The sequence below is a fragment of the Urocitellus parryii genome, chromosome X (assembly GCF_045843805.1).
Source record: "Urocitellus parryii isolate mUroPar1 chromosome X, mUroPar1.hap1, whole genome shotgun sequence".
Taxonomy (NCBI): domain Eukaryota; kingdom Metazoa; phylum Chordata; class Mammalia; order Rodentia; family Sciuridae; genus Urocitellus; species Urocitellus parryii.
In genome coordinates this window covers 80,222,926-80,238,090 of record NC_135547.1, presented here as the reverse complement: position 1 = coordinate 80,238,090, position 15,165 = coordinate 80,222,926, and the positions used below count along the sequence as shown (strand labels likewise).

Sequence of the window (15,165 nt, the reverse complement as noted above, 5' to 3'; positions counted from 1 at the left end):
GGTTGCCAAATAGCTTATTGAGCAGTCATGTACTAATATTCTATACTTGTACGTTTAGATATTCTCCAATTTCTCCCTATTACTAAGATAAATATATTTGTGTAAAGTTTTTTTTTTAAGTTTCTTACTCATTCCATTCATCTAGGGCAAAAGTCATCTCCTCAAAGCCTTCTTCTAACTACCCTGTAGAATTAAACCTTCTAACTACCCTGTAGAATTTCTTTGTTCCCTTGGGCCTTGCAGCAGGCATTTTACATTATAACATGAGTACTTGAATGTTGTTTATCTTAGGTGTATTATATTCTCTAATTCTTCCTACTCATTTTCCTTCCTAATGATCTCTAAGGATAATTTTGAATACTGATGTTTTAGGGTGCAGTGAAATGAAGTGAATATATTTGCTACCTAAATAGTCCTACCCTGCTTATATTTCCTTTGTAAGGTTATGCTTCAGAACCAAGTCTTGTGGTTTAGAAAGTGGTAGGTTTTATATCTAGAGCTTCTGGCCTTAGACCAGTTGTTTTTAAAGTGTGATCCTTACACAAGCAGCATCAGCTTCACCTGAGAATCTGTTGAGAATGTAAATTTTAGGCCTCACAAAAATTGGTTGAATCAATAACACAGGGGCTGGTGCCCAGAAATCTTTTTATTAAAATAGTAAAGTCCTTCACATGATTTGGATGTACTTTCATATGTGAGAACAACTGAATTAAGTAGAAATTAATACCCAATAATCACGCCCTTACACCAACATGTAATGGAAATATCTCAAGGGTATTGGAGTCAGAGGACCTATATTTGAATTTAAATCCCAGCTTTTTTCTTATATTAGCTGAAAAACCTTGGACCATCTTTTCAACTCTTCAAATTTCTGTAGACACTAATGATAATACCTATCCCATAGGATTATTATCAAATGAGATAATGTACATCAAGTTCTTTGTAGATCACAATGGACTATAAACATACTTTCTATTTACTTTTCTCAGCCTTAGGATAAATGCCCCTATAAAGCTGATTCCAACCCAGAGTGACCTTGTCCTTATGGGATAGGCCCAAACCACACCACATCTTAGGGTCTCTAACACCTCTTCAGAAATCCAATGGTGCTGGAATCAAGAGAAAACAGACTGGAGTAGGTTTAACATAATTTTTGTCCTTGGAAAGATCTGTGGTGATAGCCATCTTGAATTTAAACTATATTCATGCAGGGTGGGCTTCTATGATACACTGGTGAGCCAGGACTCCAGGAGATTTGTTTTATTTTGTTGTTTAGTAAAGGATAATGAGAAAATGGCTTTATGCTGGCACTTAGGGTTAGGAAGAAAACCTGCTAGCACCATGGACTTTAGTTCACAGACAGAGGGAGCAGGTTAATTGATAGAATCTGAGAGAAACTGGGGCATAAGTAGAGGTGTTTCAGAGAAATGTGAAGAGATGTTCTCTCCATACTTGGATGCAACAGATTGTGATTTGGGTGCTCTGAAGATGTTAGGGAACACAGAAATGCTTTGGGACACCTGCAAATGACCCCCAAACTCCCAGAAGGCATTTGAAACAGTGGTATTTGGAAGTTTCCACAGGCAAATAGCTTTAAGAGCAGTGCCTGTTGCTTGAAGGTAGGGACATTTACAGACTCTCATAGGCCCTACAATTTTGGAAGCCCCACCCATCATCATATCAAATGTAATAAAATACACCCACACTACACATGAAATAAAATTCTCTTCCTGTGCAAAATTATAAAGGATCTTAAAAATGTTGCTTTTGAAATTATTTGGCTATAACTAACTCCTTTAATTTGCAATTGGCTATGATTTCTAAGTAATCATCATGCATACTTGGGAATTCTTGTGAAGTGAGAAAATAAAACCCACAAATTGTTTTCAAATGTAATGCAACTTTTTATGAATATTAAAAGTAACAATGATTGAAGTTCGCATACATTAAACATTTATTTCCACATTGTAGTTTTTAAATATATATATTTCAGAGCCAACAAGTATAAAATGACCCTAATTATGAAATTGGATAGCAAAACTGGTGGCGAACACATGTTAGACACCCCAAGGACTCCCAGAAATGCTTGGGAGAAGTTTTCAGAGGCACGAAGTCTTGCATTATGCAGGTCTGGACAAGAGCTGAGGTAACTTGGACTATTACCATCAGTTGACCCCTATAGGCAGGTGAGACTGAAAGGAACTAAATTTGTAGATGTGACAATGGAGAGGCCCAAGAGTGGCCAGTTGCCAGTTCAAAGGAAAATCAGATAATGGAAACAAAATCCAAACCAGATTGGGACCTGTTATTGAGGACTCTGGTAAATTCTTGTTCTTTGTCTTGATCAGATTGGCTGCTTCGGGGATGATTCTGTGCTAAAGTTTCTTTAAGCCAGAAACCTTGGAGTCATCTTTGACTCCTTCACCTTCTCTTAAAACATATGTCCAATCACTCATTCCATTTTCTGGATTTTATCTCTAAAACATCCTGAATCCATTAACTTCTTTCAATCTCTCCTGCCAATACTCTGATGCAAGAAACCATGATGTCTCTCCTGGACTATTGCAACCGCTTCCCAACTTGTTATCTCTGCTTCCACATTTACATTTCTACTTATCTATGCAAATGGAGATGTATTTGTACTTTATATCCTCTCCGTCTTCCACATAGCACCCACAGTTATCTTTTTTTTATGGTACTAGGGATCGAACCCTGAGGTGCTTAACCCCTGAGCCATATTCCCCAGCACTTTTTTACTTTTTTATTTTGAGACAGGGTCTTGCTAAGTTGCTTAGGGCTTTGCTTTGAACATGAGATCCTCCTGCTTCAGCCTCTTGAGTTGCTGGGATTAGAGGCATGTACCACTGTATCTACCTGGGGAAATGGAGGCTACCTCCCCACTCAATTTGTTCAACTCTCATTCTGTCTTGTCTGTACTGTCTTGTTTGGAGGTAGAAAATTAACAGTTGTTCTTGTGTTTGGAAGTTCACTAATCAGTACTATATTACCTTCTCCTCATGGAAACCTAATGCCACAATGCATTTAAGCTAGTGAGAGTATTTGGAACTCCTGTTCCACCCCTTTAAAGTTATCAATAAATAAACCAAAGATACATCCTGGCCTCTGAGCCAGTTCTCTTTGTATTCTCTCTAGAGATACATTATAATCTCTTTAAGGAAAATGATTATATCCACATGTCATTTAATTCTCCTATGCCCAGCAGAAATACACAGAGGATATTTGTTTTTGTTAGTTGCTATGATGCATAGATAGAGGACCACATTGTAAATATATTTTTTTTAATTTGCTGACTACTTTTTTGTTCATTTGCTTGCAAAGTAAAATTGTAGTGGGTTGACTTATAGTTGGTATTACATATCATAGAGGATAATATTGGTGAATTATACTCATCCTTTTACTCTATCAATCATTGGTCTATTTTCTCCCTTTATACATGTATCCAGAGTCTTATTCTTTTTTCAGCACAAGGTTGCCCTAGAAAGTCCAGTTTAAAAAATCCCTTTTGATCATTTAGACAACATTCATTCAACAAATACATCTCAATCAAGTGGTGTGTGTGTGTGTGTGTGTGTGTGTGTGTGTGTGTTAGTGTGCGTGCAGGAATGGAGGGAAGAGAGACAAAGAGAAGCATATGCACAATACAAGAATGATATAGATGTGAAAATAAAAGGTCAGGCAAAGTGCTAGAAAAATTATAGGATCCTGTCTGGAAAACAGATCATAATATGCATTTCAGGCAGAAGGGAATTGATAAAGGGAAGAGCAGAAGTTAGATAAGTAGAGTACCCTAGGGATTAATGGCTGCAAGAAGTAGGAAGACTGGGGAAATAAAAGATCTATGGAGGGAAGTTCTACACAACTGGTGTTTTGAATTTTGAAGAGGGGTGATGTCATGGTGGAGGCTTGGACCTCTGAAGAGGGGTATGCAAATTAAGGGCTACTGAAGGGGATAAGGCTCAATGGTAGTTTAATTGGTGGGGGAATTTATGTTTTGGTTGTCAAGGGTGTGTCTTAGCTGCTGCTTTTAGGAGGTGTAGTGAGGCTGGTGCTTGGGGTGTAGAAAGAAGCTACTATATATACTAATATAGGAAATGGAAAAAAAGGAAGGAGGCCCCTTCTCACTCCATTTCAGATCTTGCTCTTGTTGTCTCCCATTGGAATAACATATTTGGAAATGTGTTGGAAATGGTATATGGGAAATTTTGAAGAATCCATTAGAAATCAGCATATAAAAGCTGGGCCTAATCAGTACTATATTACCTTACATATTACACAGATGTAATCCTAGTGACTCCAGAGATTTAAGCAGGAAGATCCTAAGTTCAAAGCCAGCTTCAGCAACTTAATGAGGCTCTAGGCAACTTAGTGAGACCCTAGACCATGTCTCAAAATAAAAAAGGGCTAGGGATGTGGCTCAGTGGTTAAGTGCCTCTGGACTCAATCCCTCATATCCCCATCCCCCCAAAAAACAAAAAAGAAAAGAAAAAGAAATCAATATTAAAAAGTGGGATTGAAGCTTTCACAATAGCCAAATGATCAGTATAATGAAGGACTAATTCAGTCTGAATGAGGATGACAGTGATGAGGAACAGCAAGTAAGGCTCCATGGAAGAGGCAGCATTAGAAATCAGTATTGTCAGATGAATACAATATTTAAAAATTGAGAAAAGGAGAGGAGTGAGGAGTGAGAGGAGAAAGCATTTCAGGTGAGAAAATAGGAAGGACAAAGCATGGATGCTGGCGAGTATGAGGTATGCACGTGGAAATGCTTTGAGTTCCCTCTCCCCTCCACTACTGGGGATTGAACCCAGGGCCTTGTGCATTCTAGGCAAGCACTATACCATTGAGCTCTATCCTCATCCTCTGCTTTCTCATTTTATTTTGAGGCATGGTCTCACTGAATTGCAGAGGCTGTCCTTGAGCTTGCAATCCTGCTTCAGCCTCCTGAGTAGCTGGAATGACAGGATTGTACCACCACACCCATCATGGCTTCCAGTTCTGTAACACTGGTGGATAGTGTTCAAGGGAAAGGGTAAAATGGGAGATAGAGGCTAGAAAAGTGATCACGGGAAGGCTGGGGCAGTAGTTCAGTGGCAGAGCATTGTTTCGCATGTGTGTGGCACTGGATTTGATCCTTAGCACCACATAAAAATGAACCAAATAAAATAAAGGCATTCTGTCTATCAACTACTACAATTTTTTTAAGTGATCAGGGGACAGAATACTGAGCACTTTGATAATGTGAGTTTACTGTGTTTGGACTTCACTTTTTAGGCAATAGACAATTATTGAAAGGCTGGTAGTAGAGGAGGGAAAAAGGTCTGATTTCGAACACATTACAAACATTTGGGTTTTCTTGGAGTCTGTTACAATAGAGGGAGAAGAATAAGTGAAAGTCTCCAGTGGAACAGTAACAATGAGATGGAAAAACAGAAGGGAGGGCTATCACAGCCACTGTAGAAAAGCAAAGGAAATTTTGTAAATACCTCATGATGGCATCACTTTTATTTAGCTACCTCAAAGAATATTTATACCTCAAAAAGTAGATGTGTTCTTTTTTACATGACAGCTTTTCATAATCTTTATGATTTTCTGGTGTGGTACAGTGTTTAATACGTTCAGGTCCTTGGTACCCTTGATGCTGTTTTTAGATTTTTATTTTGAATTAATTATAGATTCACAGAACTTTGTAAAAATAGTATTGAAGTACTTGGTTTCCTTTTAGAGAATGGTTAATTTTTTTTATAATTATAGTGCAATATCAAAACCAGGAAGCTGATATTGGTACAAATGTATATGAATAGTTTTATGTCATTTTGTCATGTGTAGATTTTTGTAACCACCACTGCAACCAGCATACAGAACTGTCCCATCACCATAAAGATCTCCTTTGTGTTCCCCTTTGTACAAAATTCCCCCAAATCTTCCATTCCTAAACCCTGCCAGATACTAGTATATTCTTTATCTCTATACTTGTGTATATGTAAGTAGAATCAATGATATGTAAGTAGAATCATACTGTAAGTAATCTTTTGAGTTTGCTCTTTTCACTCAGCATAGTATCATTGAGATCTGTCAGTCTATTCAGGCTGCTATAATAAAATATTTTAGACTGGGTAGTTCATAAACAACAGAAATTTATTTCTCATAGTACTGGAGTCTAGAAAGTCCAAGATCAATGTACCAGCAAATTTAATGTCTGGTGAGTGATTGCTTTCTGACTTGTGGACAGTCAGTGCCTTATTGCTGTTCTTACATAGTGAAAGTTTCCCAAGCCCTGCTTTGTAATGGCACTAATCCTATTCATGAGGGCACACCCTAACCTAATCACCCCAGGAATTGAACTCAGGGGCAATTGACCACTGAACCACATCCCCAGCCCTATTTTGTATTTAAAGACAGGGTCTCACTGAGTTGCTTAGTGCCTCACTTTTGCTGAGGCTGGTTTTGAACTTGCAATCAGCCTGCCTCAGACTCCCAAGCCCCTGGGAATATAGCCATCACCCCCAGGCATTAGGTTTTAACATATTAATTTGGGGGGTATACAAATATTCAGACCAAAGCAAGATCCAGTTAAGTTTGTTGCATCTAAATCCTTTTTATTGCTGAGTGGTACTTCACGATATAGTTATAACAAATTTTATGTAACCATTCACCTATTAGGGAAATTTTGTTTCTAGTTTTTTACTATTATGAATAAAGCTGTTTTAAGTTTTCCTGTGGACATGTTTTCATTTCTGTGGGTCTATTCCTCCACTAATGCACATAGTGTTGATTATTATAGCCATACAATAAGTCTTAAAATCAGGTAGGAGTGATTCCTCCCACTTCAACTCTTTCAAAAATGAATTTAGCCATTCTAGTTACTTTGTCTTTCCATATTAATTTGAGAGTAAGTTTTCCTATATCTGTAAAAACTCTTTCTGGTACTTTGATAGAGACTGCATTAAACCCATGATCATTTTGGAAAGAATTGATAATTTCACTATGTTGAGTCATCCAACCCACATAGTCTCTCCATTTATTTAGATGTTTTTTTTTATTTCTTTCCTTAGTGTTCTATAGTTTTTAGCATAAAAATTCTTATGAGTTTGGTTAGTTTTGTACCTCTGCATTTTGAATGATTTTAAATTATGTTGCATTTTAAAATTTGTTTTCTTTGCATTCATTGCTATATATAGAAGTACAAATAATTTTGAATGCTTATTTTCATTCTGCAAAGTTTCTAAACTCATTTATTAGTTGCAGGAGGTTTTGGTATATCCTTTAGAATTTTCTATGTATACCATTGTGTCATCTGTAAATAGGTACAGTTCAATTTCTTCCTTTTTAATATGTGTGCCTTTTGTTTCCTTTCCTTGACTTACTGCACTGGCAAGAGTTTTTTTTTTCACCATGTTGAATAACAATGGTGAGAATAGGCATCCTTTTTTTATTCTCAATCTCAGGAGGAAAACGTTTAATCTTTTATCATTAAGTCATGTTAGCTATAGGTTTTATGTGAATGTTATTGATCAAGTTGAGGCAGTTGCCTTCTTAATTCATTGAACATTTTTATCAGGAGTGGGTGTTGAATTTTGTCAAATACATCTTATGTTATCAATTGATATGATTATGTAATTTTTCTTCTTTATCCTATTTGTGAATTACATTGATTTTCACAGATTAAACCATCATTGCACCTCTAGAATAAACCTTATTTGATCACAGTATATACCTTTTCTTTATATGCTGAATTCTATTTGCTATTATTTTGTTAAATATTTTTGCATCTAAACTCATAAGACATATTTCTGTAGCTCTCTTCTTTTTTGGTATCAGAGTAATGTTGGACTCATAAAATTAATTTGGAAGTATTCCTTCTTCTTCTATTTTATGGAAAAGATTATGTATAATTGGTGTTAGTTCTTCTTCACACATTTAGTAGAATTCTCCAGTGAAGCCAAGCCTGTTTTTTTTTTTTCAGGAATTAAAAAAAAAACTGTAAATACAATATCTTTCGTGTATAGGGCTATTCAATACCTTTCATATATAGTGTATTTCACATTATGTGAGTTGTGCTTTTATTTTTACGAGAAAGTGGACCTTTTGTCTAAGTTAATTTGTGTATTCTCTCTTTCTTGTTGTCATTTCTGCTAGAAGTTTGTCAATTTCACTGAGATTTTCAAAGAACCAACTTTGTTTTTTTTCTTTTTGGAATGGGAATTGAACCCAGGGGTGCTTAATTATTGAGCCATATTCCAGTCCTTTTAATTTTTTTTTTTAAATTTTGAGACAAGGTATCAAATAAGTTGTTTAGGGCAGTGCTAAATTGCTGAGGCTGGCCTTGAACTTGTGATCCCCCTGCCTCAGCCTCCTGAATTGTTGGAATTATGGCATGTGCTATTATGCCCAGTTCAACCCTTTTGCTTCATTGATTAAAATTTTTTTGTTTCAGTTTCATTGATTTTTCTCTTATCCTGATTATTTCACTACTTTATTCATATTGTTTTGGATTTATTTTGTCTATTTTTCTAATTTCCTAAAATGGGGTGCTTATAGTATTGAGACTTTTCTTCTTTTCTAACGCAAGATTTAGTTATTCAGACTTCTCTCTTAGCCTTTATTTGATTGATCTTTAGTTATATTACTTGGCCTGACAATTATTTAAAAGTGTGTTTAGTTTCCAAGGTTTTAGAAAATTTCCTGTTGCCTTTCTGTTATTGATTGCCTGATGATTCTGTTGTAGTCAGAGAACACACTATGATTTCAGTTCTTTTTTTTCAAGTATTTTTTTAGTTATTACTGGGCCTTTATTTTTTATTTATTTTTATGTGGTGCTGAGAATCGAACCCAGTGCCTCACACATGCTAGGCAAGTGCTCTGCCACTGAGCCACGACCCTAGCCCTGATTTCAGTTCTTTTGAATCATTGATATTTGTTTTGACCCAGAATTTGATCTGTCTTGGTATATACTCTAGAGGCATTTTAAAAGGGTGTGTATTCTGTTGTTGAGTGTAGTGAGTGTAGTTTTTTCATTTGTTTTAAGCACATTTGTAATGTACATTGAAGCATGTTTATTAAGCTAGCTATTTTTAACATTTTATTATCTTGGTGTTGGTTTTTTTGATCATCTTTTCTCTTTCAAGCTGATACTTCTCTGTTCTGAACAGTGGTTTTGTATCATATCATGACATTTTGTGTATTATGTTGTGTACTCTGTATCTTATTTAAATCTTGTGTTTTAGCAGGCTTGCTGACAGGGTAAGGGAATGCTGTTGCTCCTTATTGCACTGTGAGGGTAGAAACACACATTCCCCACTAAGCCTCTAATGAAATCACAATGGAAAGTAGTACCTCATTGATTCTAGATAGGTATAGAAATTTAAGCTCTCCACTAAATCTCTGATGATACTACCTTGGGTAGAAGGTGGGTGATCAATTCGTTGCTGTTCCCAGGTGGTCTCCAGTGATATTACTGAGGCATATTATTTACTAATGGTCAAGGATACAAGTCCTCAGTTCATACTTGGCCTTGTCTGCCATCATCTGGTAAAAAGATGGTGTGCCTTATTTTAAATGGGGGCAAAAGTGAAAATCCAAGTTCCCCACTATGCTTTTGATGACTGGAGTAGGGTTTGGGTCAGTGTTTTTCCCTGTGGTATTTGGCAGGAGGAGAGCAGCTATTTTATAAAAGGTTTCTGTTTTGCTAGATTACCCTTATTCGAGCTTTTGGTTAGAAAGTGCAGGCTCTTTTTTTTTTTTTTTTTTTTTTAGTTAGTTTGTTTGCACCCATAGGTATTTCTAGGTTGACTTCCCCAATATCTAATATAGGGTATATGAGGCATAAAGAATATTCAAGGAATTTATGACTGTGGCAGTTCTCAAAGCCCACAATCTCTGGCCAGTCCTCTTTCTACCTTTCAGAATCTTCTCATGCTTTTTTTTATGTATAGTTTTCAGAGATTTTAGTTATATTAGTGGGTATAATATAGAAGAGTGCATTTGCTCCATCTCATTCAGAACTAGGGACCTGATTCTATTTTGTAAGCATTTTTTTTCCTTTTTCTGGATACTTTCTAATCTATAACTTTCTAGCCAATCATGTCATTTCCAGATCCCTGTGCTTACTTCTATGGTCTTCTGTGACTAAACTGCTTGTCATCTTCTTGGCTCTGCTCAGTCCACGTGAAGCCTCCTTGAAAAGTTAGTCTCTATTCCATCTGCATTCCAGGCTCATCTCCTTGACTTCATCTTGGAAACAGTTTTATTTGAGACTTAGAGGATGAATTTTGGCTGCATGCACACCTTAAAGGCTTGCTCATTCCCTCCCCTGATGCCCATACCATGTTTACATACATATACACAATTCAGAATCCTAACTACCAGGACCACACATTTGATATGCCCCTAGAGTATGAGACTGAGAGCCAAACCAGAAGGAGAGTTAGTCCAGGAATGTAAGGGTCTATGTCCTTTCCTTGACTCCAATACTGCTTGTCTCTCAACCCCCAACTAAATTTTTATATATGAAAGTTTTCTTTCTGCCCACCTGTTTCTGTGGTAGCAAAGGGTGGAACCACTTTCATTCAAACTGCACGTTGATCTCTTTATCCAGGAATTTAAAAGATTTATGATCTCTGATTGAGAAGGAGGGCAGGGCAAGTAAATAGGTCACGTTGACTGGCACGTGGGCCACCCAGTTCTGGGCAGGGACTGACACAGGAACTGTTGAACTACAGAGTTGAGAGAGGAATCTTGGCAGATTGACTGCAAAGGAGATAATGTGCTAATTCCCTTTGAGAAATCCTGGCCAGCCCATGTTGTTGTATTAGAGGCAATTCCTGTTGGATTTGGCAGTGAAATATTCAATAGAAAACACACAGGTAATAGGGCTTGGAAAATGTCACTGCTAAATTCTCCTTGACTTTGCCAAGGTTAACTGGGTGGCATGTTGAAGTCTGATTACTTTATGAAAATGGATAGCAGTAAGGTTTTAGGATGTTACTTTGGACTTGCTAATGCACCAAGCTGGGCTGTGAGTTCTTTCTTCTTTTTCTGGAGTGCTCCTGGCATATTTAAGCTAAACTTTCTTTTTCTTCTGCTTCATTAACATCTGGGATCTCAAATAACATTAGAGCTTGACCTGAGAGATCACCTAGTCCAATCTCTCCTCGTCTTGCTTTTTCTTCCATTCTCTGCCCACCTCCATGTCCTTTTTGAAGATGAGAAAAGTAAGGCATATAAGCAGGAAAGGAGTACCCTTTATCAGGTGATACAGCTAATTAGTGATAGAACTGGGACTGGAACGCATGTCACCTAACTCTTGGTGCCATAGTCTTCCTACTATACAATGTGTCCTGTAGTATTTTCTCAACCAAACATAAGAATGAGATGCTTACTTGTTTTTTCTCCATACATTTTCCTCTGACTTCATTTTTGCTTGTTACAGATTGTAAGCAAACACACTCTGTGGGCTTTGGTCCATTTAGAGCAGAGGTGGAGAAATATTTGTCTGTCAAATATTGTTGCCATGAAGAAAGAGATGCAGAACAAAAAAAAATCTATAAAAATCAATATTCATGGGCTGGGGGTATAGCTCAGTGGTAGAGCACTTGCCTAGCACATGTGAGGCACTGGGTTTGGTGCTCAGCTCCAAATAAAAGTAATTAAATAAATAAAGGTATAGTACATCTACAACTTAAAAAATATTTAAAAAATCAATATTCATGAAAAGGAAATTTAATTTTTATTTTATTAATTATTTAACATACTTATTTAGTGCTAGGGATTGAACACAGAGGTACTCTAGCACTGAGCTATGTCCTCAGTCTTTTTTTTCCACTTTGAGACAGGGTCTTACTAAATTGCTTAGGGCCTGGCTAAATTGCTGAGGCTGGCCTTGAACTTGTGATCCTCCTGCCTTAGCCTCCCAAGCTGCTGGGATTATAGACATGTGCCACTGTGTCTAGCTTAGTTTTTACTTTTTAAGAGCAAAAAAAATCTAAAGTATGCAAGTCATTCATTTTTCATTCTAGGGACCGGGAACATAAAATTTTATTTAATAAACATGTCATGGTAGTGAAACTGTAACATATGCATTTGCAAATCAAAGAGGTCTCATTTTGCTTATCTATTTTTTGAAGCAGAAGAATTAAATCAAAATTCAATCTGACCTTTTAAAGAAGAGTAAAGTTTCTAGATTTAAAATATATATATATATATATATATATATATATATATATATATATATATATATTCAATTTCCAACCTGAGAACTACATGCATCATTGAAATCCTTTATTTGTCATTATTAGTGAAAAAGTTCCTTATTTCCTTCTCCAGAATGTTGCAGTACAATTGAGGGGGTCTTATTTATTTTTACAAAGAAAGGCCCTTGAATTTCCATGGTGTCATAACTCTTGTATTCCTTTGGGTAGCCTTGCTGAGGTTGTTTTACTTTGGCAGCCTGGCATTGAGTACCAAAAGTCAAGTGGGATAGGTGACAGTGGGCATATTTCTGCTCATGTTAGTGAGGCAAAGGTTCCCCACTCTAGGAACAATGGACAAAATATTGCCTGATATTCTTTGTTGACAATTTTATTTGCAATCCCCAGAAAATAATATTTTGTGCCTGCTGTTCTTACATATCCTAAATCCTTCTTTGACAATGTTACACTGGAAAATGGAATATATTATGTAAATATGATGAAAGGAAGACTGAGAACACATGCATTCAGATTATAACGGTGTGCTTGGAGAGATATTTTTCCATCCAAGATGTAGAGTGTACATTTAAAACATCTGGAGGTTTCCTTTAGAACCTGAATGGCTTACTTGTCTTCGAGGGATCATTGGAATAATCTGGAACCAGAGCTGCATGCTCTTAAAAAAAATCATACAATCCTGTATATTAGTGCTCTAGAAAGTTACCATTTCAGCGAGGCCTACACTGTTCAGCAATCCCATTAATCAAAGTGGCCAAGGTTGGGACTTCTTAGACTTTGAATTCATCCTGTAACATCCTGTGGAGTATATACAGGGACACTGGAGGCAAACACACACTTTATAACTAGTGCTTTGCTTCTGTATAAATCATGATTTTTTTGTTGTACTCTGTTGAACTGAGCTGGACCATACTTGAACTTTAAATCCTCTATTTACCTGGGCCAGCGGTTTTCACACTTGAGTGTGCATCACTCAAGAATCACCTAGAAGGTTTGTTAAAACACAGATTTCCAGTTGCCAATTCGAGAGTTTCTGATTTAGTAGGTCTGAGAAAGCCTGGGAATTTACACCTCTCAAGTTCTGGTGTGAAGCTGATTCTGTTGGTGCTGGGAACCCACATTGAGAAACACTGGTCTGGGCTATAGGGAAGATAGAATGGATTGCTCATTGGTTGGTCTGTCTGTCTGTCTGTCTGTCTCTCTCTCTCTCTCTCTCTCTCTCTCTCTCTCTCTCTCTCTCTCCCTCTCTCCCTCTCCCTCCACACACACATTCTATTCTTGTTTCTCTGTATACTTAACCATTGTCTATACTGTGAAACATGGATCAAAACACCAAAAGACCTGTTTCAAGTTTATAGATTCTTTCTTCTACTTAACTAACTGTGCTGTTTTTACTCAATTTTGAATTTTATTTCATTCATTATGTTTTTCAGCTCCAGAATCTGTTTCTTAAAATGATTTCTCTTGTTAATCTTCTTATTTTGTTCATGTATTGTTTCCCCGAATTTGTTGAGTTGTCCATGTTTTACTTATTTATTTATTTTAGTGTTCTTAAACCAATTATTTGAAAAAAAAAAGTCATGAAATTTGTAGAACTCTGTTTCTTTAGGGGTTGTCAATTAGAATATTATTATATTATTTTGGTGGTATCATGGTTTCTAAATATTTTTGTGTTTATTAAAGTATTATATCACTTTATTCACATTTGAAGAAGCAGCACCAATGCCAGTTTTTACTGACTGATTTTGGGAGCCAAATGGCTTTCCCAGTGAACCTGATTGGGATGCTTTAGCTCCCCATACATGCCTGATCCATACCTCTTGTTTCATCCTGGCTAGGGAATTCTTAAAATTAGGTGCATTCTATCTATTTCTCAAAGCAAGCCACGTGCTGAGAAATTATCATTTGTTTTCTCTAGAGTAGTTCACCTAAATGCTTAAATTTGTGTGCCTGCTCACAATCCTGTAGAGTTGGGCTGGGTGTTTATATCTGTGAGCATTCTTCAGAGCCTCATACTTACTGTCATTGGGGTAAGGTGCAGGGAACTGCCCATAGGGCAGAGGTGAGGTGTAGGGAACAATGTGGGTACCCACCAGTCAGTTGAGGGGGATGAATAGGTAAGGCATTCCAAGCAGCTAGTGGTCAGGTTTCCTGATGAAGTTCACAAAATAATTAGCAGAATTTGTGACCCATTGTTGAGTTCTGAGCCCTGGTTGCTTTGATTCCACATTTGTCTTTCCTGATCCTGGCATCTCCCAACTGCTAAGCTGTGCTGATACCCTGAGTATTTTGGGTGGGGCAGTAATGTGGTGGGCAGCATCCAACATGGCTGTGAAACCAAACTATCACTCACCATTGTTGGGAGTCGCCCCGGCTCCAAAGATGGCGCCGACCGCACTTCTCTTCCGGTACTAACTTCCCCATGCCCTGAGACAGCAGCAGGAAGAGCTGCCCAATGGTGAGCCTGCTGACCCTCATGATCCTTACCCACCAATCAGAAAACGCCCTGTGTCAATACCCTGCTCTGTTGAACCGCCCCCGGCTCTATAAATGTGCAAAGCTGTTCCTCAATAAAAGGGTACTTCTCCCATTTAATGAGCCTTGTCCAGTCGTTCTTTCAACTGTGCTCTCTCTTTCCCCTGTGGGAGATATTGTGGTCCATGGAATTCTCTCTTGGCACTGAAGTGTACCTCCTTGATAAAATGAAATTGTTTTTCTTGTCCTATTCAATGTATCGATGCTCAGGTATGCTGAAATTTCCTCACTAGATTCCCAGACTTCCACATGGGTACTCTTGTCTGTGAGTGGTTGTCAAAATTGATATTTCTGTATGGAGATGATGGTAGAAAACTACTATTTTGCCATCTTTCTCACATCCTTTTGACACTTTAAAATTCAATAAGTCAAATCTTATCCCATTTTCATATTGATTCTTTAT

General features: G+C 37.2%; 1 pseudogene; it reads right to left on the bottom strand.

The window, feature by feature from the left end:
- Positions 1–14,705, bottom strand: part of LOC113194483 (ribosome biogenesis protein NSA2 homolog pseudogene) — a 37,077-nt pseudogene extending 22,372 nt beyond the window's left edge.
- Between the last annotated feature and the right edge of the window lie 460 nt (positions 14,706–15,165).